The sequence below is a fragment of the Lactuca virosa genome, chromosome 1 (assembly GCF_052849685.1).
Source record: "Lactuca virosa cultivar CGN04683 chromosome 1, Lactuca_virosa_CGN04683_v6, whole genome shotgun sequence".
Lineage (NCBI taxonomy): Eukaryota > Viridiplantae > Streptophyta > Magnoliopsida > Asterales > Asteraceae > Lactuca > Lactuca virosa.
In genome coordinates, this window is record NC_136426.1 from 105,821,935 (window position 1) to 105,840,960 (window position 19,026).

A 19,026-nucleotide genomic window follows, 5' to 3' on the forward strand; every position below is an offset into this window, starting at 1 on the left:
TATCTTCTCTGTCGTTTCGCGTATGATTTCTGGTCCTGTCAATGCATTGCTTGGTGTCTGCCCTCTTGCCAGCTGAGTGTCGCCTACCTCTGTCCAACACAACGGTGATCTACATTTACGACCATATAATGCTTCGAAAGGAGCAACTTCGATGCTTGTGTGATAACTGTTGTTGTATGAAAACTCAATTAAAGGTAAGTGGGTATCCCACGACCTTCCAAAGTCTATCACACATGCTCGAAGCATATCCTCAAGCGTTTGGATGGTTCGTTCACTTTGACCATCCGTCTGGGGGTGGTAAGCAGTGCTCATGTCGAGTTGTGTCCCCATAGACTTCTATAGCGATTGCCAAAAGCGTGAAGTGAACCTACTATCTCGATCTGAGATGATAGATATTGGTACTCCGTGGAGTCTCACAATTTCCTTGATGTAGATCCTTGTTAGTCGATCCATGTTGTATGTCTCCTTTATTGGCAGGAAATGAGCGGATTTGGTCAACCTGTCGACTATCACCCATATGCTATCCAATCCATCTGTTGTCTTGGGTAATTTGGTCACAAGGTCCATAGTATTCCTTTCCCATTTCCACTCGGGTATTACCGGCTGTTGTAATAGTCCCGAGGGCTTTTGATACTCTACCTTCACTTTAGCACAAGTGAGGCATTTGCTAACGTAAGTGGAAATCTCTGTCTTCATGTTAGGCCACCAATAACATTTCTTGACATCCAGGTACATTTTATCTGACTCTGGATGGATGGAGTATCGTGTCTTATGAGCTTTATTCATGACTACTTCTCTGAATCCTCCAAGTTTAGGGACCCAAATTCGGTTCATGAAATAATATGTTCCATCCTCCTTGACTTCGAAGTTCTGTTCCATCCCACGTAACGCTTCGCTCGTTCTGTTTTCTATCTTCATGGCGTCGAACTGGGCTGCTTTGATTTGTAAGGACAGATGAGATTGGATTGTTATTGAAAGAGTCTTCACACGACGATTGGAGTATTCTTTCCGACTCAAGGCATCAGCTACCACGTTAGCCTTGCCTGGGTGGTACTTGATTTCGCACTCATAATCGTTTAGCAACTCAACCCATCTTCGATGCCTCATGTTTAGCTCCTTTTGATTTAAAATGTGCTGGAGACTCTTGTGGTCGGTGAAAATGGTGCACTTGGTACCATAAAGGTAGTGCCTCCAAATTTTCAAGGCGAAGACCACAGCTCCCAATTCGAGATCATGGGTGGTATAATTCACCTCATGTGTTTTCAATTGTCGGGATGCATAAGCTATCACCTTACCACGCTGCATGAGTACACAGCCTAAACCCTGATTCGAAGCATCACAGTAAACTACGAATTCCTCTGTTCCCTCTGGTAGTGAAAATACTGGTGCACTACAGAGAGCTCGCTTCAGAGTTCGGAAGGCAATCTCCTGCTTTTCTGTCCATTTAAAGGGTACACCCTTCTGTGTAAGCATGGTAAGTGGCTTGGCTGTTTTGGAGAAGTTCTGAATGAATCTCCTGTAATAGCCTGCGAGACCTAAAAATTGACGAATTTCTGTGGGTGTCGCTGGGATTGCCCATCCTTCAATGGCTTTGATCTTAGAGGGGTCCACATGTATCCCTTCTTGGCTGACAACATGACCTAAAAAGTTTACGCTACGGAGCCAGAACTCGCATTTAGAGAGTTTTGCGTATAACTTTTCAGTTCGTAGGGTTTCCAAGATTTGCCGGAGATGTCGGCCATGCTCCTATTCGCTTTGAGAATAGACTAGAATATCGTCGATGAAAACGATGACAAAGTTGTCGAGGAATGGTCGGCAGACTCGATTCATTAGGTCCATGAATGCGGCAGGGGCATTCGTTAGACCGAAGGGCATCACAACGAATTCATAATGTCCATAGCGGGTTCGGAAAGCGGTTTTGGGGATATCCTCTTCCCGGACCTTGAGTTGGTGGTAGCCGGACCGTAGATCTATCTTAGAGAAGTAGTTTGCTCCCTGGAGCTGGTCGAACAAGTCGTCGATTCGTGGAAGTGGGTAGCGATTCTTGATAGTAAGCTTATTTAGCTCTCTATAATCGATACACATCCTAAAGGATCCGTCCTTCTTCTTAACAAAAAGGACCGGAGCTCCCCAGGGTGAGAAGCTAGGTCGGATGAATCCTTTACTCAAGAGCTCGCTGAGTTGGCTTGACAGTTCTTGCATCTCCGCAGGAGCCAACCTATAGGGTGATTTGGCCATTGGCGTAGCTCCCGGTACCAGGTCAATTCGGAACTCGACTTGTCTTTCCGGGGGTATCCCCGGAAGATCTTCGGGAAAGACGTCTGGGAAGTCCCAAGCCACTGGGATGTCTCGAATATTGACCTCTTCCTTGGACTTATCCACTATGTGTGCCAGAAACTCCAAGTCCTTCTTTTGAAGACACTTTTGTGCCTTAATGCAAGAGATAAGACGAAGGTTCGTACTAGGTTTGTCTCCGTATATAATTAGGGTTTCGTGATTAGGGAGATGAAGGCGAACAGCCTTCTCGTGACACAAAATTTCGGCATGATGGGGGCTTAACCAGTCCATGCCGATAATCACATGAAAACTCCTAATAGTTACAGGCATCAAGTTTATTTGAAAGGTATGCTGATTTAAAGTTAGGGTACATCCTACATAGATTTCCCCAGCTGATTCTGTTTTCCCATTAACCATTTCCACCGTAAAGGTTTCATTAAGCCTTTGGGGTTGTTGTTTTAGCAAGTGTTTGAATTTGTTACTCACAAAGCTTCGCTCTGCTCCGGTATCAAACAGGATGCATGCATATGAGTGGTTAAGGAGAAACGTACCGGTGACGACAGCGGGATCCTGAACCGCTTCTCCTTGCCCCATAGTCAGCACCCTTCATGCTGCTCCTGTCGCCTGGGTGTTCGCATTGGGACAATTTCGTCTGAAATGTCCAGTCTTCCCGCACCCATAACAGGTATAACTGGCTCCGTCCTTGGTGTTGTTGTTGTGCATCTGGTTTTGTGGAAACTGGGCCTTACAATATTTTGCTGTATGGCCCTTCCTATTGCATCTTGTGCACATCATCTCTCTGCATTCCTCGAGGTGATGGTAGTTACACTTGGGAAGATTCCCTGTGTACTGCCTCGGAGTATTCGGCGTGGATGAGGCTGGAGCATGTGGTGTTGGGGTAGCTTGGGTTGCTGCATGGACAGGTACTGTCTGTTGCTTCTTAGATGACTCTGAGTTCTGTTTACCTCTTCTCTTGTTACTCTTTCCTTCCTTTTTCTATTCTTCCTTCTTAACATCCGCTTCCACGATCTTAACACTCTTCTTGTTGCCATGATCATACAGTTTCTTGGCCAATCTTTTGGCGCTATCAAACGTCTCAGGGTTTGCCGCAATGACATTCCCTTGGATAGGTGCAGTCAATCCCCAGATGAACCTCTCAATCTTTTTCCATTCTGAGGTGATCATACCCGGACACAGGAGGGATAACTCGCTAAACCTGGATATGTATGCTTCGATGTTGGAGTTCTGAACTGTCAAGTTCCACAATTCTTGTTCTATCTTTTGTATCTCGCCTCGAGGACAATACTCTGCCAACATCATTTCCTTCAGTTCTTCCCAGGGCATCGCGTTTGCCACTGGAAGGGTCATGGCTTCAATGTGACCATTCCACCATGAAAGAGCTTGATCAACAAAGGTACATGCTGGGAACTTGACCTTGCACCCATCTGGACACCCGCAAATTTCAAAGACGGATTCGATTTTCTCAATCCACCTCTTTAGGGTTATGACGCCTCCCGTTCCATTAAAGGTTCGTGGCTTGGTGTTTGTGAAGTCTTTGTAAGAGCATGTTTTGGTAGGTCCTTGATTTATTCCATGTTTGAACTTCCATCTCCCTGCCCGTTTCCTCCGCCATTGTTCCCCTGGTGGATTTGCGCCATGGCTGCTGTGACTGCAGCAGATACAGCGGCTTGAAACACGGCTGAGTTGACTTCCGGTGGTGTCGGTGGTTGGTTATTTCCGCGGTTTGGTCTCTGAGGCATCTTGCTGTTACGGAACAGAAAGATGTTGAGTATGAATTGTTTTTAAGTTGAGAATTTCGTGAATCGATTTTTTTTTGTATCTAATTGTTCCCATGAATTCACACCAAACAGTGATAGTATAATGCACATAGCAGGTCACAACATCACCATAAAACACATAATATTTTTCACTAATAACATACGTACTTTGATACATGAAAATTTGCTCGAAAGAGCATAGATAGAGGTACAAAGTTCGGCAGCATAACGACTCTATGAGTAGTGTAATCACTTAAACATGGAGTCGGTAGTACATAATATAGCGAACATAGAGAACATAGCACTAGTAGGGAAATCTAGTGGTCCTAACACACTAGGAAGCGCCCAATGGCGGTAGTGAGATCATATGGCGAAGTGTTGTGCCAACAACTGGGCCATCTCAGTCATTTCTCCAATGACTTCATCTCTTTCTTGTTCCGCCTGCACCGCTCATGCTTCCATGGCGAGTAGCTCTTGTCGTAGTGCGGCAGCCTCAGCCTCCGGAGAACGATTCTCTCTTACGGGATTTCCTGGTGGGGCGAGGTAGTTCTGTGGTGTCTCGCCAGCAGGTGGTGTGACGGAGGTTTCGTCTGTGCCTCCTTCTTCTTCCATATCGTCATCGGTCTCATCAAACTCGTAGTCTGTGTCTGTGTACTCGTCGGGTCCAACGCCATGTGCTCTCCCTTGCTCTTCCCCCAGGTCGTCCCCAATCATCCCGAGGGCCACCAAGACCTGATGAAACTGGATGCCCTGATCCCCCTCTTCCATGGTGGCTGTGAGGGGGACGTAATGAGGTATATAAATAAGCTATTATTAATCCTAAAATATTTTTAGTTGTTATAAAAATTGGGTTGATGCATTCCTCTTGTTTAACAATAGGGTATGCCTTGGGTTTACTGTCCATCGCGATCGTCCAGGGCATGTGATAGTTGTATTACGAAGAAATGTAGTTGATCAGGCTACATTCACCCCTAATACAACTGTGAACAGTCCTGGCTTAATCAGGATGTCAGGTTCTCCCAATCGTTTTATTCGATTTGTTATTGTGTTCATTTTTCTACGTCGCACAAATAAAAGTGTTTATTGGTATATTTTATTTGTTTTGTTCAGAGTTATTTAGTCCCTCATTGGGTTTATAGTTGCATATCAATGTGTGGTTAGATATGCTAGTTCACTATAAACAGAGCTCTGATACCAACCTGTCACACCCCCGAACCAGACGGCGGAAACGTCCGAGGGCTCGCGTGACTTAAATTGAAATATCATCACCATGAATATATATAAAACATAACACATGCATCACCAACCATTACATAGTACAACTGGCATTGTTTACATCAAGTACAAGGTTTACATTACATGATTTCAAAATATAACGTGTTTGGTGATTAGCTACTACAAAAGAAAACTTTCAACACACCGGATGCTTCCTTGTCTAATGATTACCTGAGAATATAAGTTATTTTGAAAACGTCAACATATATAATGTTGGTGAGTTCATAAGTGTGTTTGAGGTAAAGTAGTTTATGTCATTGGTAAAACCCAGAAAATCCGATATTTTCTGTAATAAAACTTTTCTTGAAAATATTGTGATGATCCTGTAAGTATATGCGTGAATGATTTCAAAACATGAATAAATGAGAAGTTTTGCATTATAATGTTTGAAAGTACAAGTGAGTAAGATTGATTTTCCCGGAAAACCCGATGTCTTCCGAATAAAAGTTATGATTGTTTTTGCTTTATTGAATCGTTACATCGAATGAATATGTTTTCCCTTGATTAATGATCTTCCTTTGATTAATGATTTCCCCTGATTAATGATGTCGGATTTCTACGTGAGTCGTTATAACCATGCATGATAATGACTAGTTCGTCTGTCTTGGTATTCCAATGAACACCGAAATTTGATCTTAAGACTTTGTCACCCTAGACTGGCCATGTCTAACTGTAGCGAACAGCTTAGGTGTGGGGGAGTCACCCCCGTATAGATCTATACACAAACTCTCGCTCTCCCTCCAGGAGACTTTGATTACAACTACAAACTACGACCGACACTTATTGGTGTCACCCGTTATTACTCACTCAATCCACATGAATTTGATTAACCTTGATTAATGATCGAATTTTATTTTACATGAAAAGAAGGTAAGCTTAACAGACGAGGAGAAGAGGACTACTAGGCCCTACTAATTTCGTAAGTTATTTAAGACTGTCGAGTATACGAAAAGCGCGTTGGCCCATTTCGCATATAATTTATTTGGACCTTACTAGTAATGCTAATGGGCCACTGAGGCCTAATAGCATGTAAAAACCATTTAGGGTCCATTAAGCATGTAATTGGGTCACAGGAGGCCCAATAACATGTATTATTTAAGTTGGGCCCAAAAGCCATGTTAATGAGTCACGAAGGCCCATTAAGCACGATTAGAATTTCTCAAGCCCAACCATTTGAACGTTTACTTGTTTTGTATAGTACTAATGCTGCGAGTTGTTTAATCGATATGTCGTAAAAATCACGAAATTGTTTTGTAACGATTTATAGATTTATAAAATAGTTATTTTTCTATTTAAAACCCATAAGTTATAAAGTTTTGTGTATTTTGGCCCGATTAATATTATTATTAACATAATTGACCGAAAACATTAATTTGACCTATTCAGCCCCCCTTATTTTGTAAAGTTGGCAATTTTTGCCCTTTTTATAAATAAAATGACATTTTAGGTCCTTGAACCATTTTTCTTGACATCTTTGACCGAAACACTTATTTAAATAATGTTTTAAGCCCAAAAGTGACTTTTTGAAAGTTTCAATCCCTTTAGTTAAAAGATTTGCATTTTAGCCCACCTTCTTCGCAACTTTTTACACTTTTTACCCAAAATCCAAATTCTTTGCATTTTAAATCCTTTTTAACAAATATGATCATTTTAAACCCCATAAATTGATTTATTTACCTTTCTACCCACTGTTTTGAGAAATTTCCATTTCAGCCCCTTAAGAAACATGTTTTTCGCAACTTTGGGCTTATGGGCCGAAAAGCCTAAAATTTAGCCCAATAAGTCATAAAATTTCATTTTTAGTCCTTTGAAAAACATAATGTTCATAGAAACTTTTATTTTAACTGTTTTGACATTTTGAACCTTGTAAAAATCGCAAATGACAACTTTTTCCCAAACTTTTACTTATTTGACAAAAATAGTCCAAAAATGAGTTTGATGTTGTAGTATGTTAATTTAAAGCTTGTATATTAGTTTATCTTGACATGTTGAGTGAAATGTGAACTAGATTACATATTCTTCCTTTTTAGACTATAGATCTCGAAATATCTTTCATTTTTAGCACAAATATATCACAAAATCACAAGAAATCACACATAACATACAAATACACATAGATCTTCACATTTTACTTGCATTCTCCCCCATAAAACATATGAAAACCGAAAATAGAGGGGTATGAACTCACCTTAGGTTTGTGGGTTCGGTTTTGAAGAAGGAAATGGAAGAGTTTTGGTCCTAGTAAGCCTTCTTGGGTGGATCTCGAACTTAGAGTTCTCTAAGATGATAATCATGAGTTTGTGTAAGTTTAGAAAGATTCTTGATGAAATAAAGAGACTAGATTATAGATCCAAGCGTTTAACTTACCTAAGATGATGATTCTTGTGGAAGAATCTCCTTGAAATGCTCCAAGATCTCGAAAATTTGGATGGAGAATAGGATGTGCTTGAGAGTGTTTAGTATGAGAGTTTGAAGATGTGTGTGTGTGTGTTTGGTGATCCTCGGCCGAAACAAGAAGAGAAAAGAGAGGGGAGAGTCTTGAGGTGATGGTGCATGGAAGTATGGGATTTGATGCATGGATATCCCATGGGTAATTATGAGGTGGCACCATGGAAAGTCAACCCTCCCTTATTCACTCTTTTATTATTATTATTTTTTTGTTTTGTTTTGTTTTACTTGGCCCGAGAGAGAGAGAGAGGAGAGAAAAGATTTGGGCCTTGGTGTTAGAGTCCAAAATATGGAGCCCAAATTAATAGTTTTTGGCCTATTTGGGCCTTTGGAGTGGGTTACGGCCCAAACGTGCATGCAAGAATGGATTTGTGGCTTTTTAGGGCTTATTGGATTGTTATGGCCCAATAAGGCCCATTAAAGGTAAACTAGTCCATTTTAGACTTATAAAGCCCAAAAAGGTTAAGTCTTATGAGAGTGGGTCCAATTAGAGCCCATTTAAGAGTTCTAAGCCCAAGATAGTCACATTGGAGGTTTATTGGCCCATTAGGCCCAATAAAGAAATCCTAGTCCATAATGGACTTAAACCGAGATTTCTAGGGTTTCCAACCTTTTGTTGACTATTTGAGTGTTTTGAATAGAGTGTTTGATGGAATTTGGTTGTCATTGAATAAGCATCATACGTTGCTTTCAAGTTTTAGTTACAATGTTATCCTTGTTTAATGTTTACAAAACATTAGAATTCCTAGTTGTGACAATAAAAGTGATATAACTTTTTGGTCACTCATTTTTTACCATATTGTCTTCATTTAACTTATCATATTTTGCTTCAATATGAAAAGTTTTTTCATTATCTTTGGCTGATGCTAATCTTTAGTGACAATTGGTGATGGGAAATTCCCAATTGTTACAACTCGGAACCCCACAACTACCAACAAACAGCCCAATAACTTGAAAATAGTCAACTGCAACAACTATCATTCACTACCCAACTTACATCAAAACTAATAAGTCAGGTAACTCTTGAAACCACAAATACAAACCAACTCCATCAATTCACTCCTCAAAATTGGGAATCCATCAGTCTAACTTCAGAAACCATACCCTAAGACTGATGATCATCCATCCGTCAAATCCACCCTTATTCCCTAACTAGGAATATCACCGAACCATACATAATGAATACTCAAAACATCCTGATCGTGAACTTCAACCAATGCCCATTTGGAAATTGAGCAAACAAACCTAAAATACACACTTGACTTCCTGACAAGTCACAATTAATCTACTTCTCCCACGAGCGTAAAAGTGGTCAATCTAAGAATCTCACGTTGCGTCCAAATTCTTCATCAACTCAGGTGTACATCCACCTGACAAACCATCCGAGACTTTCACCATGAACTTCATGACCCGAAGTTTCTAAACCAAAGCTCAATGTTGGCAACCAAATTTTGAATAAGTAGCCTGCTAGAAAATAGGATTCATAATGCAGACATTCAACAATAGACTCCCGATGCACCACTAACACTCCCAACAAGCTTTTATTGGCCACGTGATCCAAACCAGCTGGTCACGGAGTCTCCCGACTTCCAACAATGCATAAACACCCAAACATGCCAACAAGAATAACGACCCGAGACCTAAGCGTCTCAATCAATGACTATCGGGTTCTACCCATATGAATCATACATCCACTGGTCCACAATACAACGTGGCACCCACTAGCTACTAGAACAATAAGCTCACGATACTACGCCAATTTTGCCGCTATTCCATCATTGTCCTGAAGACTCACGACCAGCACCAAAGGGGACTAAAGATATTCAACCGCCAACTCGCTGACTTGCATGAACCCAATCAACACCCCCCTCAACGCTAACCGAACACAACACGGGCCATACCCCTTTTATCACACACAATTGCCTTCATAGTACATATTGTTACCAATGCAAAATCAGACGAAAACATGGTTGCACACAACTAGAGAATGAGATAGGCGGTCCCACTCTTGTTCCAATTCAAAAGCTATAAACCAAATAAGAACCATGCCAGTAATCCGAATTAAGTGCTCTCACACCATCAAATACAACACACATACACTACCTCGTAACCATAATCGAGGAACTACCACAATGTATACCCCCAAGGAGACACACATAACCACCCTTGGCTATACTGGTTTCCTTCTTTCTCACAACCTTACCCAAAGGGTGAGGTACCAATAGATCTAACGAAATGAAGAACCTCAATCGTTAGCAGAAACATCCTCATGAACGACCGATACAAGATCCCACACCTCTATTGAAACTGAAAAGATCCCACTAATACGTTCTAGCTCGATAAAACTTCCAAAATTATCCAAATTTGTTGTTAAAAACCGAGTCGGATCAATCCATATACCAACCCTGACATGCCCCAAAAATGGATTCTACGCTGATCTAGAGTTACACTTGAAAAACTAACGACACCGCCCCGACATCTGAACTCCTGATAACCAAAGACAGCTGTTGAGCCCGAGCCCGCTATGAATAATACTTCCATAACCAAAAATTGAGGGTACCCATACCCAGAAACCAAATACACAATGTACATGATTTGACGATAGGTCGACGCATCCATTGAACTTTAACTGATACAACTCAAAATCTTCTAAGAACCCCAACTGTTGACGATGGACGAAATGACCAACGATCGGGAATGCATTGACAACATATTCAATGATCCAATACACCACTGAACCAAAAACCATGCAGAACTAAACACACCAAACTCTGAAGCTGATTTATCAATCAATAATTGCCCAACCCAGACTATAGATAACAACCTATATAACGAGCTGATGAATACAACCGATACCCAACCCGAGCGTCCCAAACGCCTCTTGATTTGTTCACCAACATCCCGAATGGAACCACTGGCTACAACGATCTCCTTTTCAACCAGCTTCCTGCCGCGAAGACATATTATGCATTCCTGAGCATATACATCTGATGACAACTTGCTTTGCATCCCCGAATTGACCAAATCTTGAGCCAAAGTCTCATACACCCCAATCATAGATCCCTATGACCCATACTTCTGAAACCATATACTTTAACCGATTGATGATCCTACAAGTAGAATACCCAGTTCTTCCCCAGTTGGGGTTCGAACTACTACCAACTGACATTGCAACAAACCAATACTCAAACCGACTCAACCAGATACATACCATCCCTGAATCTAGGAATGTATAACACAATGCAATATGATCTTCTAGATGAAGACCAAGAAAACTCAAAGATATTCTGAATCTCAAGTGGAGACCTCAAAAACCTCCCAATCATAACCACCTCTAACATAAAGAATCCCTTACAAATACACAAGAAATAATTATGACGGTCTATTCAAAGCTATGGTTCTTTATATAGAAACAAATGGACTACCACATACCTCGCTTATAAATCCCTAGCAAACAATTCATCGCAAGCATTACTCATAATAATAAGAAGCATCATTCTCTTAGTCAGGATATGTAACATCCTGTTTCCCGTCATTTCTTATTTCAGGGTTGTGGGCTGGAAGTCGATTGTGTAAAGGCCTTAGGACTTAAGGAGGTAATGTTTAGACCTTTTGTAAGGAGGCAATGATGGTTATGAGATCTAAACCTTTGAATTATGTTTTGGGTCGAAAGGTAGAACGGGAAAAGTCATAGGTTGGGTTTTTGCATGAAATATGGATTTTTGTTTGAGAATTTTTGAATCCAATATATTTAGATAGGGTTTTAGAGCTCCTCAATACCTTTACATGGATATAAATAACGTCAAAAGCGGAGTTGGAACGAAGAAGTTATGACCGTTTGAAGTTAGGACAATTTTTGGGTTAGTCGCGTACGTTGGGCGTACGGGGAGTACGCTGGGGTACTAGGGCATCTCTAGTGCATTTGGCGTACCAAAAGTACGCTAGGTATACGCGATCAATGCTCAAACCCTATTTTTGTTTTTGAGCCCTATTTAAGCTCCTTAACTTCCCTAAACCCATTCCATTCTTAGCCTCCGCCTCTCCAACACCCTCCTTGAAACCCTAACCTTAGTTTGAGCCTTGTGAGCAAAAAGAATGTGTTTTAAGTGCTTTGGAGTGTTCTTGGTGCACCTTGGAGAAGAAGGAACTCATTGAAGAAGCGTTGGTTGCATTGGAGCTTGTAGATCCAGACCTTGTTCACCTTTCTTTAGGAGGTATAAAGTTTGAATCATGATGATGAAATTGTTAGATCTAGCTAGTTTTGGGTGTTATGAGCTTTTGGTCACTTTAAGTGCATAAAGTTTAAATCTTTAAAGTTTGTGACCTTGTTATGGATAAAGCTGGAAACTTTATCCATCTAAACATCATATTGATTCATATATGAAGGTTGAAGACTTGGACTTAATGGATTAAGTTGAAAAAGATGCATTTTTGGTCCCTTTGAGACTTAAAGACTAGATCTTGTTTGTTGGGATCATTCTAATGGATAAAGTTGGAAACTTTATCCATTATGGAGCTATTAGGAACCATAAAAATGTGATCTTGGTCCTTCTATCCCTTCCATGCAAGAGCTGTGATGTCTTAATGGATTAATAAGTTAGGGTTTTAGCTTTTGGACCTTCCCTAGCCATAGAAAGTCATAAAGGTGGAAAAATTATCACTTAAGACAATGTTTTGAGGCTAGATATGAGTTTGGGTGAAAAGTCCTTAAGGGATTAAGTGCTTAATAAAGGAGTGGGGTGAGGCTGCGTACGTTTGGCGTACATTGAGTACGCTGGGCGTAGTCAACTGCCTTGGACTTTGACTTTTGTTGAATTCTGTTGACCGTTGACTTTTTGACCAAGTTTGACCTTGGGTCAAACTTGAGGATTTTTGGCCATTGATTAAGATTTAATATGGTTATGGTGTTAGTGGAATCGTAGGAGGAAGCAGTATAGAACGGAGCATATCGCAGTCTTTCAAGGTTCTTCGATTCAGGTGAGTTTGGCCTCATTGTACCCGTGGGTCGAATGCACCAATTCTGGCCCACTAGTTTTGGTTGTCTTTATTATAAGGATGCCATTGTGACTGTATATTGTCATGTAGGATAGACTGAGGACTCTTGATCTAGGCTTTTTTACCTGTTCCTTGTTTGGTTGTGGTTCCAAAGTAGGATCACCTGTCCGAGTCTATCTCACCTCTGAGTATATACGGTTATGTATTCCTTAGATTGTTGGTATTTAGTATGTTGCTATGTTGTAGTGACCTGTTAGATCTGTATCCTGGTAGTTGGTATGTTGTTATGATGTAGTGACCTGTTAGATCAGTATCCTTGTAGTTGGTACGTTGCTATGCTGTAGTGATCTGTTAGATCTGTATCCTGGTATTTAGGATGTTGTTATGTGGTAGTGATCAGTAGATGTGTATGTCTACCTGTACTTGTTGGTTATCATCTAGTGGAGTACCTTAGGGACTGTATGTGGTCATGTAGGATAGCCTTAGAACACTTGATCTAGGCTTTCTTGCCTTTTCCTCGTTTGGTTGTGGCTCTAGAGTAGAATCATCTGTTCGGGTGGCTATCTCACCAGTGGTTACTTACGGTCACGCATCTCATGGAGGTTAGCTGGTAGCGGGACAATATGCTGTGAGAGGACTAGTAGGCGGTAGTGAGTTGTATGATTGATGTTTGCCTCTATTATGTGCCTACTTGATCCTTGATTGTTTATATGTCGACATATGGTGGTAGTGGGTTGAGGCGGTCCTACTTTGTGTTGTAGGCCAAGATACCCGGTGCGAGCCAGCTGTAAGCCGATGGCATGGAGGCTCGGGTGGAGCGGTTAGGTTGAGGCGGTAGGCCAACAAACCCTGGGTATTCCAGCCCGATGGCTGAGTGGACCCGATGCTTGCTTGTATGTTTATCGTATGGGGTATTTTGGGGGAAACTTACTAAGATTTTTGCTTACTCAGTTTTTTATTGTTTCAGGTATCATCGGTTGTCATGGGAAGGCGAAGGCGTGGCTGTGGACATTCATCAGCAACAATGAAGATTTCGCGCTTTAATATTACTTTGATTTTCAATAAATGTATTTGGAATAAACGGTTTTCTTCAAAATGGATTTATAAATGGGAATCTTTACTTAAATAAAATGAAAATTTTTGGTTGTTAAAACGGGACGTTACAAGTTGGTATCAGAGCCCTAGATTGAGTGAATTGGAGGAACACTTGTGTGAATCCAGTCTCAAACTAGGATCCGAGAGTTTTTGCAAATGTTTTTGGAAAAGTAATTTACAATAAAAAAAGGTTGGGTTTGGGACATGTTCTAGGTCTCTTGTCATGTTCTTATTTGATTGTTGACTTGGGATCAGGAAAGTGGGCCATGATTTAACTTTGGGTTTTTCAAGAAGATGCGGTGTGTACAGGTAGCCAGAGCCCAAATAGGAGAGTGGTTCCCAAAATACCCATACTTTTTATGTTTGCTGAGTTTTGATTTTGTTGATATACGAATTGTTTAGAAAAAAAACATGCTAGTGGATAAGGTTCTTTTACAAACTGTTGAATAGAAGTGCCTGAGTTCAGTATTGCCTTATGATATAGGGAGTTTCTTGTTATATGTTACTTGATTGTGTGATTGCTACGTGTATGTTGATATATAGTTGGATTAAATAGCCTTAGAATGATCGACTTGGCCTTACTTCCTGTTCCTTGTTTGGTTGTGGACTTAGGGCAGAGTCGATTATTCGACTAGGAAGTTAGTTGTAGCTCGTAGGAGAAGTGGGTGTAACAAACCTAGGAGTGGTCCAGTGTAGTAACTTAGGACCTTGGGATGAATTCTGAATTGACTACGGATAGGTGTGGAAGGTAGTATGGGCCCGTACTACTGAAAGCACAGGATCCGTATGAGAGTTAGGAAGAATTTCGAGGTTACTAATGAACTAATAGGAGTAGGGCCTGGTGTGTTGAACACTGTGTTGTGATGCCTGATCTTTTCTTGGTATATTTTCAGTATGGCGAGTATTGGAGGTTCATGATTAGGAGCTGGCAGCACTGAGAGGGAAGGTCTGAGTCAGGAGGAGATATATGGGATCATTGCTGCAGAAGTGGATGAGGCGCTCAGGGAGGTTACTCCGAAGTTGTTGGGATTGGTCAAGACCTCCCTGATTGATCTATTCGACAATCACTATGCTGCACTTTCTGAGGTTGCTGTTAATGCAGCTACCACGGTTGTTACTGTCGTTGGGGTTTGAAGGGAGAGATCTTTCCAGTATTGAGACTTCGACAATATGAAGCCCCCGGAGTTTGATGGGGCCAAGGACCCGATTATGGCGATAATATGGATTTCTGATGTAGACGGTTGTTTCTTCACATGTTCTTGTCCGGATGACCACAAGGTCAAGTACGCCTTGAACCTTCTTAGGTTGGGGGCGAAGGATTAGTGGATATTGGTGACTAGTTCTTACACTCCTGAGAAGAGGGCTGCGGTGACTTGGGAGAGGTTCTCAGGGATGTTCCATACAAGATATGTTCCCCTGGTGGAGAAGGAGAGACTGACCTAGGAGTACCTGGATCTGAGACAGACGATCGAGTCGGTGACCGAGATTACCAAGATGTTCACTGAGAGGGCTTTGTTCAGTCCTGATTTTTCTGCTTCAAAGTAGGCTCATATGACTCGGTATTTGAGTATGCTAAAGATGAACATTCGGCAGTGTGTGTACCCGACAATACAACACCCTCATTGAGCTTCATGATTTTACAAGGAGACGAGAGATTAAGATAGAGACCCAAACGAAGGAGCATCTTCGGGCTCCACTTTTGTCCCAGCTTGCAGCAAAGCGGTTCAAGTCCACCGGACGGAGTTCGGGATTAGCAGAGGGGAGGTGCAGATCTTTTGTACGTCACAGGTGCGGAGAGGAGGGCCATTTTAGTAGAGATTGCAGGCGGAGTGTGCGAGTTTGTTTCCATTGTGGCCAGGAAGGCTACATCAGAGCTCGTTGTCCTTTTCTCATTTTTAGTGAGGTGTTGGATACTACTCCCTTAGCTTGGCAGTTACCCGACGGTCGTCATAGGACAACCGGAGTCCCGAGGACTGAGAGTTGAGTTGGCAGATCTAGTATTCAACAATTTTGGTGGTATTGGTATTCATATGTGTGTTCTATTTATGTTTCGAAGTTCAGTTGTAATCTTGGACGATCATTTGAATGGAATTATCTTATTTAGCTCAGTTAAATTTAATTTCTTGTTATGAATGGATTAATTATCTTTGTCATAAGATTGTATGTGTATTGGCATTTATGAATGTTATGTAGGTTCAAATTTTCCTATGTATTTGGATATCAGTGGTTAGGATCAAGTGGTGTAGTTCAGGTTAGTCTGGGTATCTAAGGTTTGTGAAATTGTCAGATTCTAGCATATTTCAAGCGGGGGAGAGTGGAACCTCGCAGCAGGAAGACCTTGTGCCAAAGTTCGGTTCTCGGTCGGATTTCTCCAAGTTCAAGACTTTCGTGCAGCTGCTGAATCTTTCGGTTTCGCATCAAGATCATCATCAATTATTGGATTTCCTTTCAAGTAGTATTAGTTTTAGTTTTGGCATCATATGTAGTGTGTGCTTGTGCTTTAGACTCTAGGGTGTTAGGAGTCCAGGTTGAGGGATGTGATGAGCGCTTCCTGGTCTGTTCTTGTTTGATTGGGGCTTGGAGGGCTGATTCACAACCCAAAGACTTGGTAGGATCAGTTAAGTCAAGGGTAAGCCTGAGTATTATAAGTAGATAGCTAAGTAGGGTTGCCAAAGCCAAGTAGGAGCATGGCCTAGTTTGGTATGTGACCGGTTGACTTTCATCGCGATGGTGCACTTATGTGCGGGATTAGCATGATAGCGTTTGGCTGAGGAGGTTCAGATCTGATCAAATCTGCAGTTTTTTGATTATTTTGTTTAGTGTTAGGGGTTGCATCATGAAGTGGAAGCAAGAGATGATTTCAAGGACGAAATCTAATTTAAGTGGGGAGAATTGTAACATCCTATTTCCGGTCATTTCTTATTTTTGGGTCGTGGGTCGGAAGTCGATTGTGTAAAGGCTTTGGGCCTTAAGGAGGTAATGTTTAGACCTTTTTGAAGGAGGCAATGATGGTTATGAGATCTAAACCTTTGAATTGTGTTTTGGGCCGAAGGGTAGAACGGGAAAAGTCATAGGCCGGGTTCTTGCATGAAATATGGATTTTTGTTCTAGAACTTTTAGTCCAAGATATTTAGATAGGGTTGTAGAGCTCCTCAATACCTTTCCATGGATATAAGAAACGTCGAAAACGCAATTGGGATGAAGAAGTTACGACCGTTTGAAGTTAGGACGATTTTGGGTTAGCCGCGTACGCTGGGTGTACGGGGAGTACGCTAGGACAGTATGCTGTGAGAGGATTAGTAGGCAGTAGTGAGCTCTATGATTGATGTTTGCTTGTATTATATGCCAACTTGATCCTTAATTATAACACCCTGTTCCAAATTGTTTCCTAATTCGGGACCGTGACCCGAAAATCGGGTATCATAAGGCTTAGGGCCTTTGCGAAAGGGAGATTTAAACCCATTTGGGCATAGGTTATGTAAGTTAGATGATCCGGGAGTTCAGTTGTGATTTGGAGCCCAAGGGTATAACCGTAAATTGGCAGTTCGGACCTTTTTATGAATTTTGGATTTTAGTTCGGGAGTTTTGAGGCAAAGGAGAGTTGATAGGATAGTAGAGCTTCTCATTACCTTTCCGAGGATATAAAGAACGCCGAAATCGGACTTAGAACGAAAAAGTGATGGTCTTCAGAAGATTGGCGGTTCTTGACCCTAGACAAGTACCCTGGGTGTACGCTAGGAGTACGCCGAGCATACTGGGTCGAGATCCGGATCGCGGAGACTTCGGCGTACGATGGGCGTACACATGGTTACGTGGGGGGTACGGCCAGCAGCGGCAAAACCCTAAAAGTTAGGGTTTGTGCCCTATTTAATCACCTTAAGTTACTCATGGACATTCTTATGACCAACCTCCACTTCTCTAAACCCTTAGCACGAAACCCTAGTGCCTTTGGTGATCTTAGGAGCTTGGAAGTGAGTTTTGGTGGTATTTTTGGTGATTTGAAGGAAGAAGAACTCTTGTAGATTGTCTTGGGGTAGATTGGGCTTGTAGATCCAAATTCATCATCATCTTTGCAAGCTATTTGAGGTATAAAGTTACCTACTTGATGGTTCCTTATGCTAGATCTATTTTTGGGGCCTTGTTTATGCATTTTTGTGTCTTTTGAGCTAAGGTTGAGCTTTTGATCTACTCCAGAAGCCATGGACGTTAGATCTTAGCTCCATTGAGGTCCATTGTTCATAAAAATGCAAACTTTATGAAACATATTGGCCCATGCAAGTGTTAAGAGCCTTATTAAGCTTCTTTTTGAGTTTTGGGTCCCATTAAGTCATGCATGGGTGTAAAGTTGTTAACTTTACATATTAAGTCATCATTTAGGGTCACTTGTAGGAGTTTGGCTTAATGGCTTAGCTGATTAAGTGCTTAATGGGTGGATTTGTGATTTGGGGAGTACGCTGGGCGTAACCAACTGGTAAGTTACGCGTATTGGCCCTAGAAGGAGTACGCTAAGCGTAGGACCTGAGTACGCCCCGCGCACTCAGCAGACTGACTTTTTGGTTTGACTTTCACGGTTTGGGCCATATTTTTGGCTCTTAGATTTTTGACCTTGTTGGGCCATTGGACTTCTGATTTTGGGCCTTTGTTAGTATATTGGGTTTTCTTAGAATTAAGTCAATGATGGGTTTTGGGCCCAATTAGGAAGATTGGGCTATGTTGGTCCTTGAGTTGCCATTTAATGAATTTGGTCCTTTTGAGCAAATGGGTTGGGACTTGGTTGTGGGCCATGTAAGAAAAAGGGAAAAATGGTCTTTTACCGTAGATATTGGACAATTAGCCTAAATTCTTGATTATGGGTCGTGATCCAATTATTAATTGGATATTTATTTGATGATGTTAGTGCGGGGATTTTCCGAACAAGTAGACTGAGATTTTATCTGAGTGATTCTACAGCTTGATGTAAGTCTCCTCACTGTACCTGTAGGTCGAAGGCACCAATGCCGACCCATTAGGTTATGTTATGCTATTTGTCCTTGTGACTTTTGCATGGTATGTTGGGCTAGGCCCATTAATATGTTGGGCTAGGCCCATAGATCAGGAAGGGATAGGCCCATTGTATGTTATGTAGAGTGCTAACTGTCTCTGTGACTTTTACATTTGT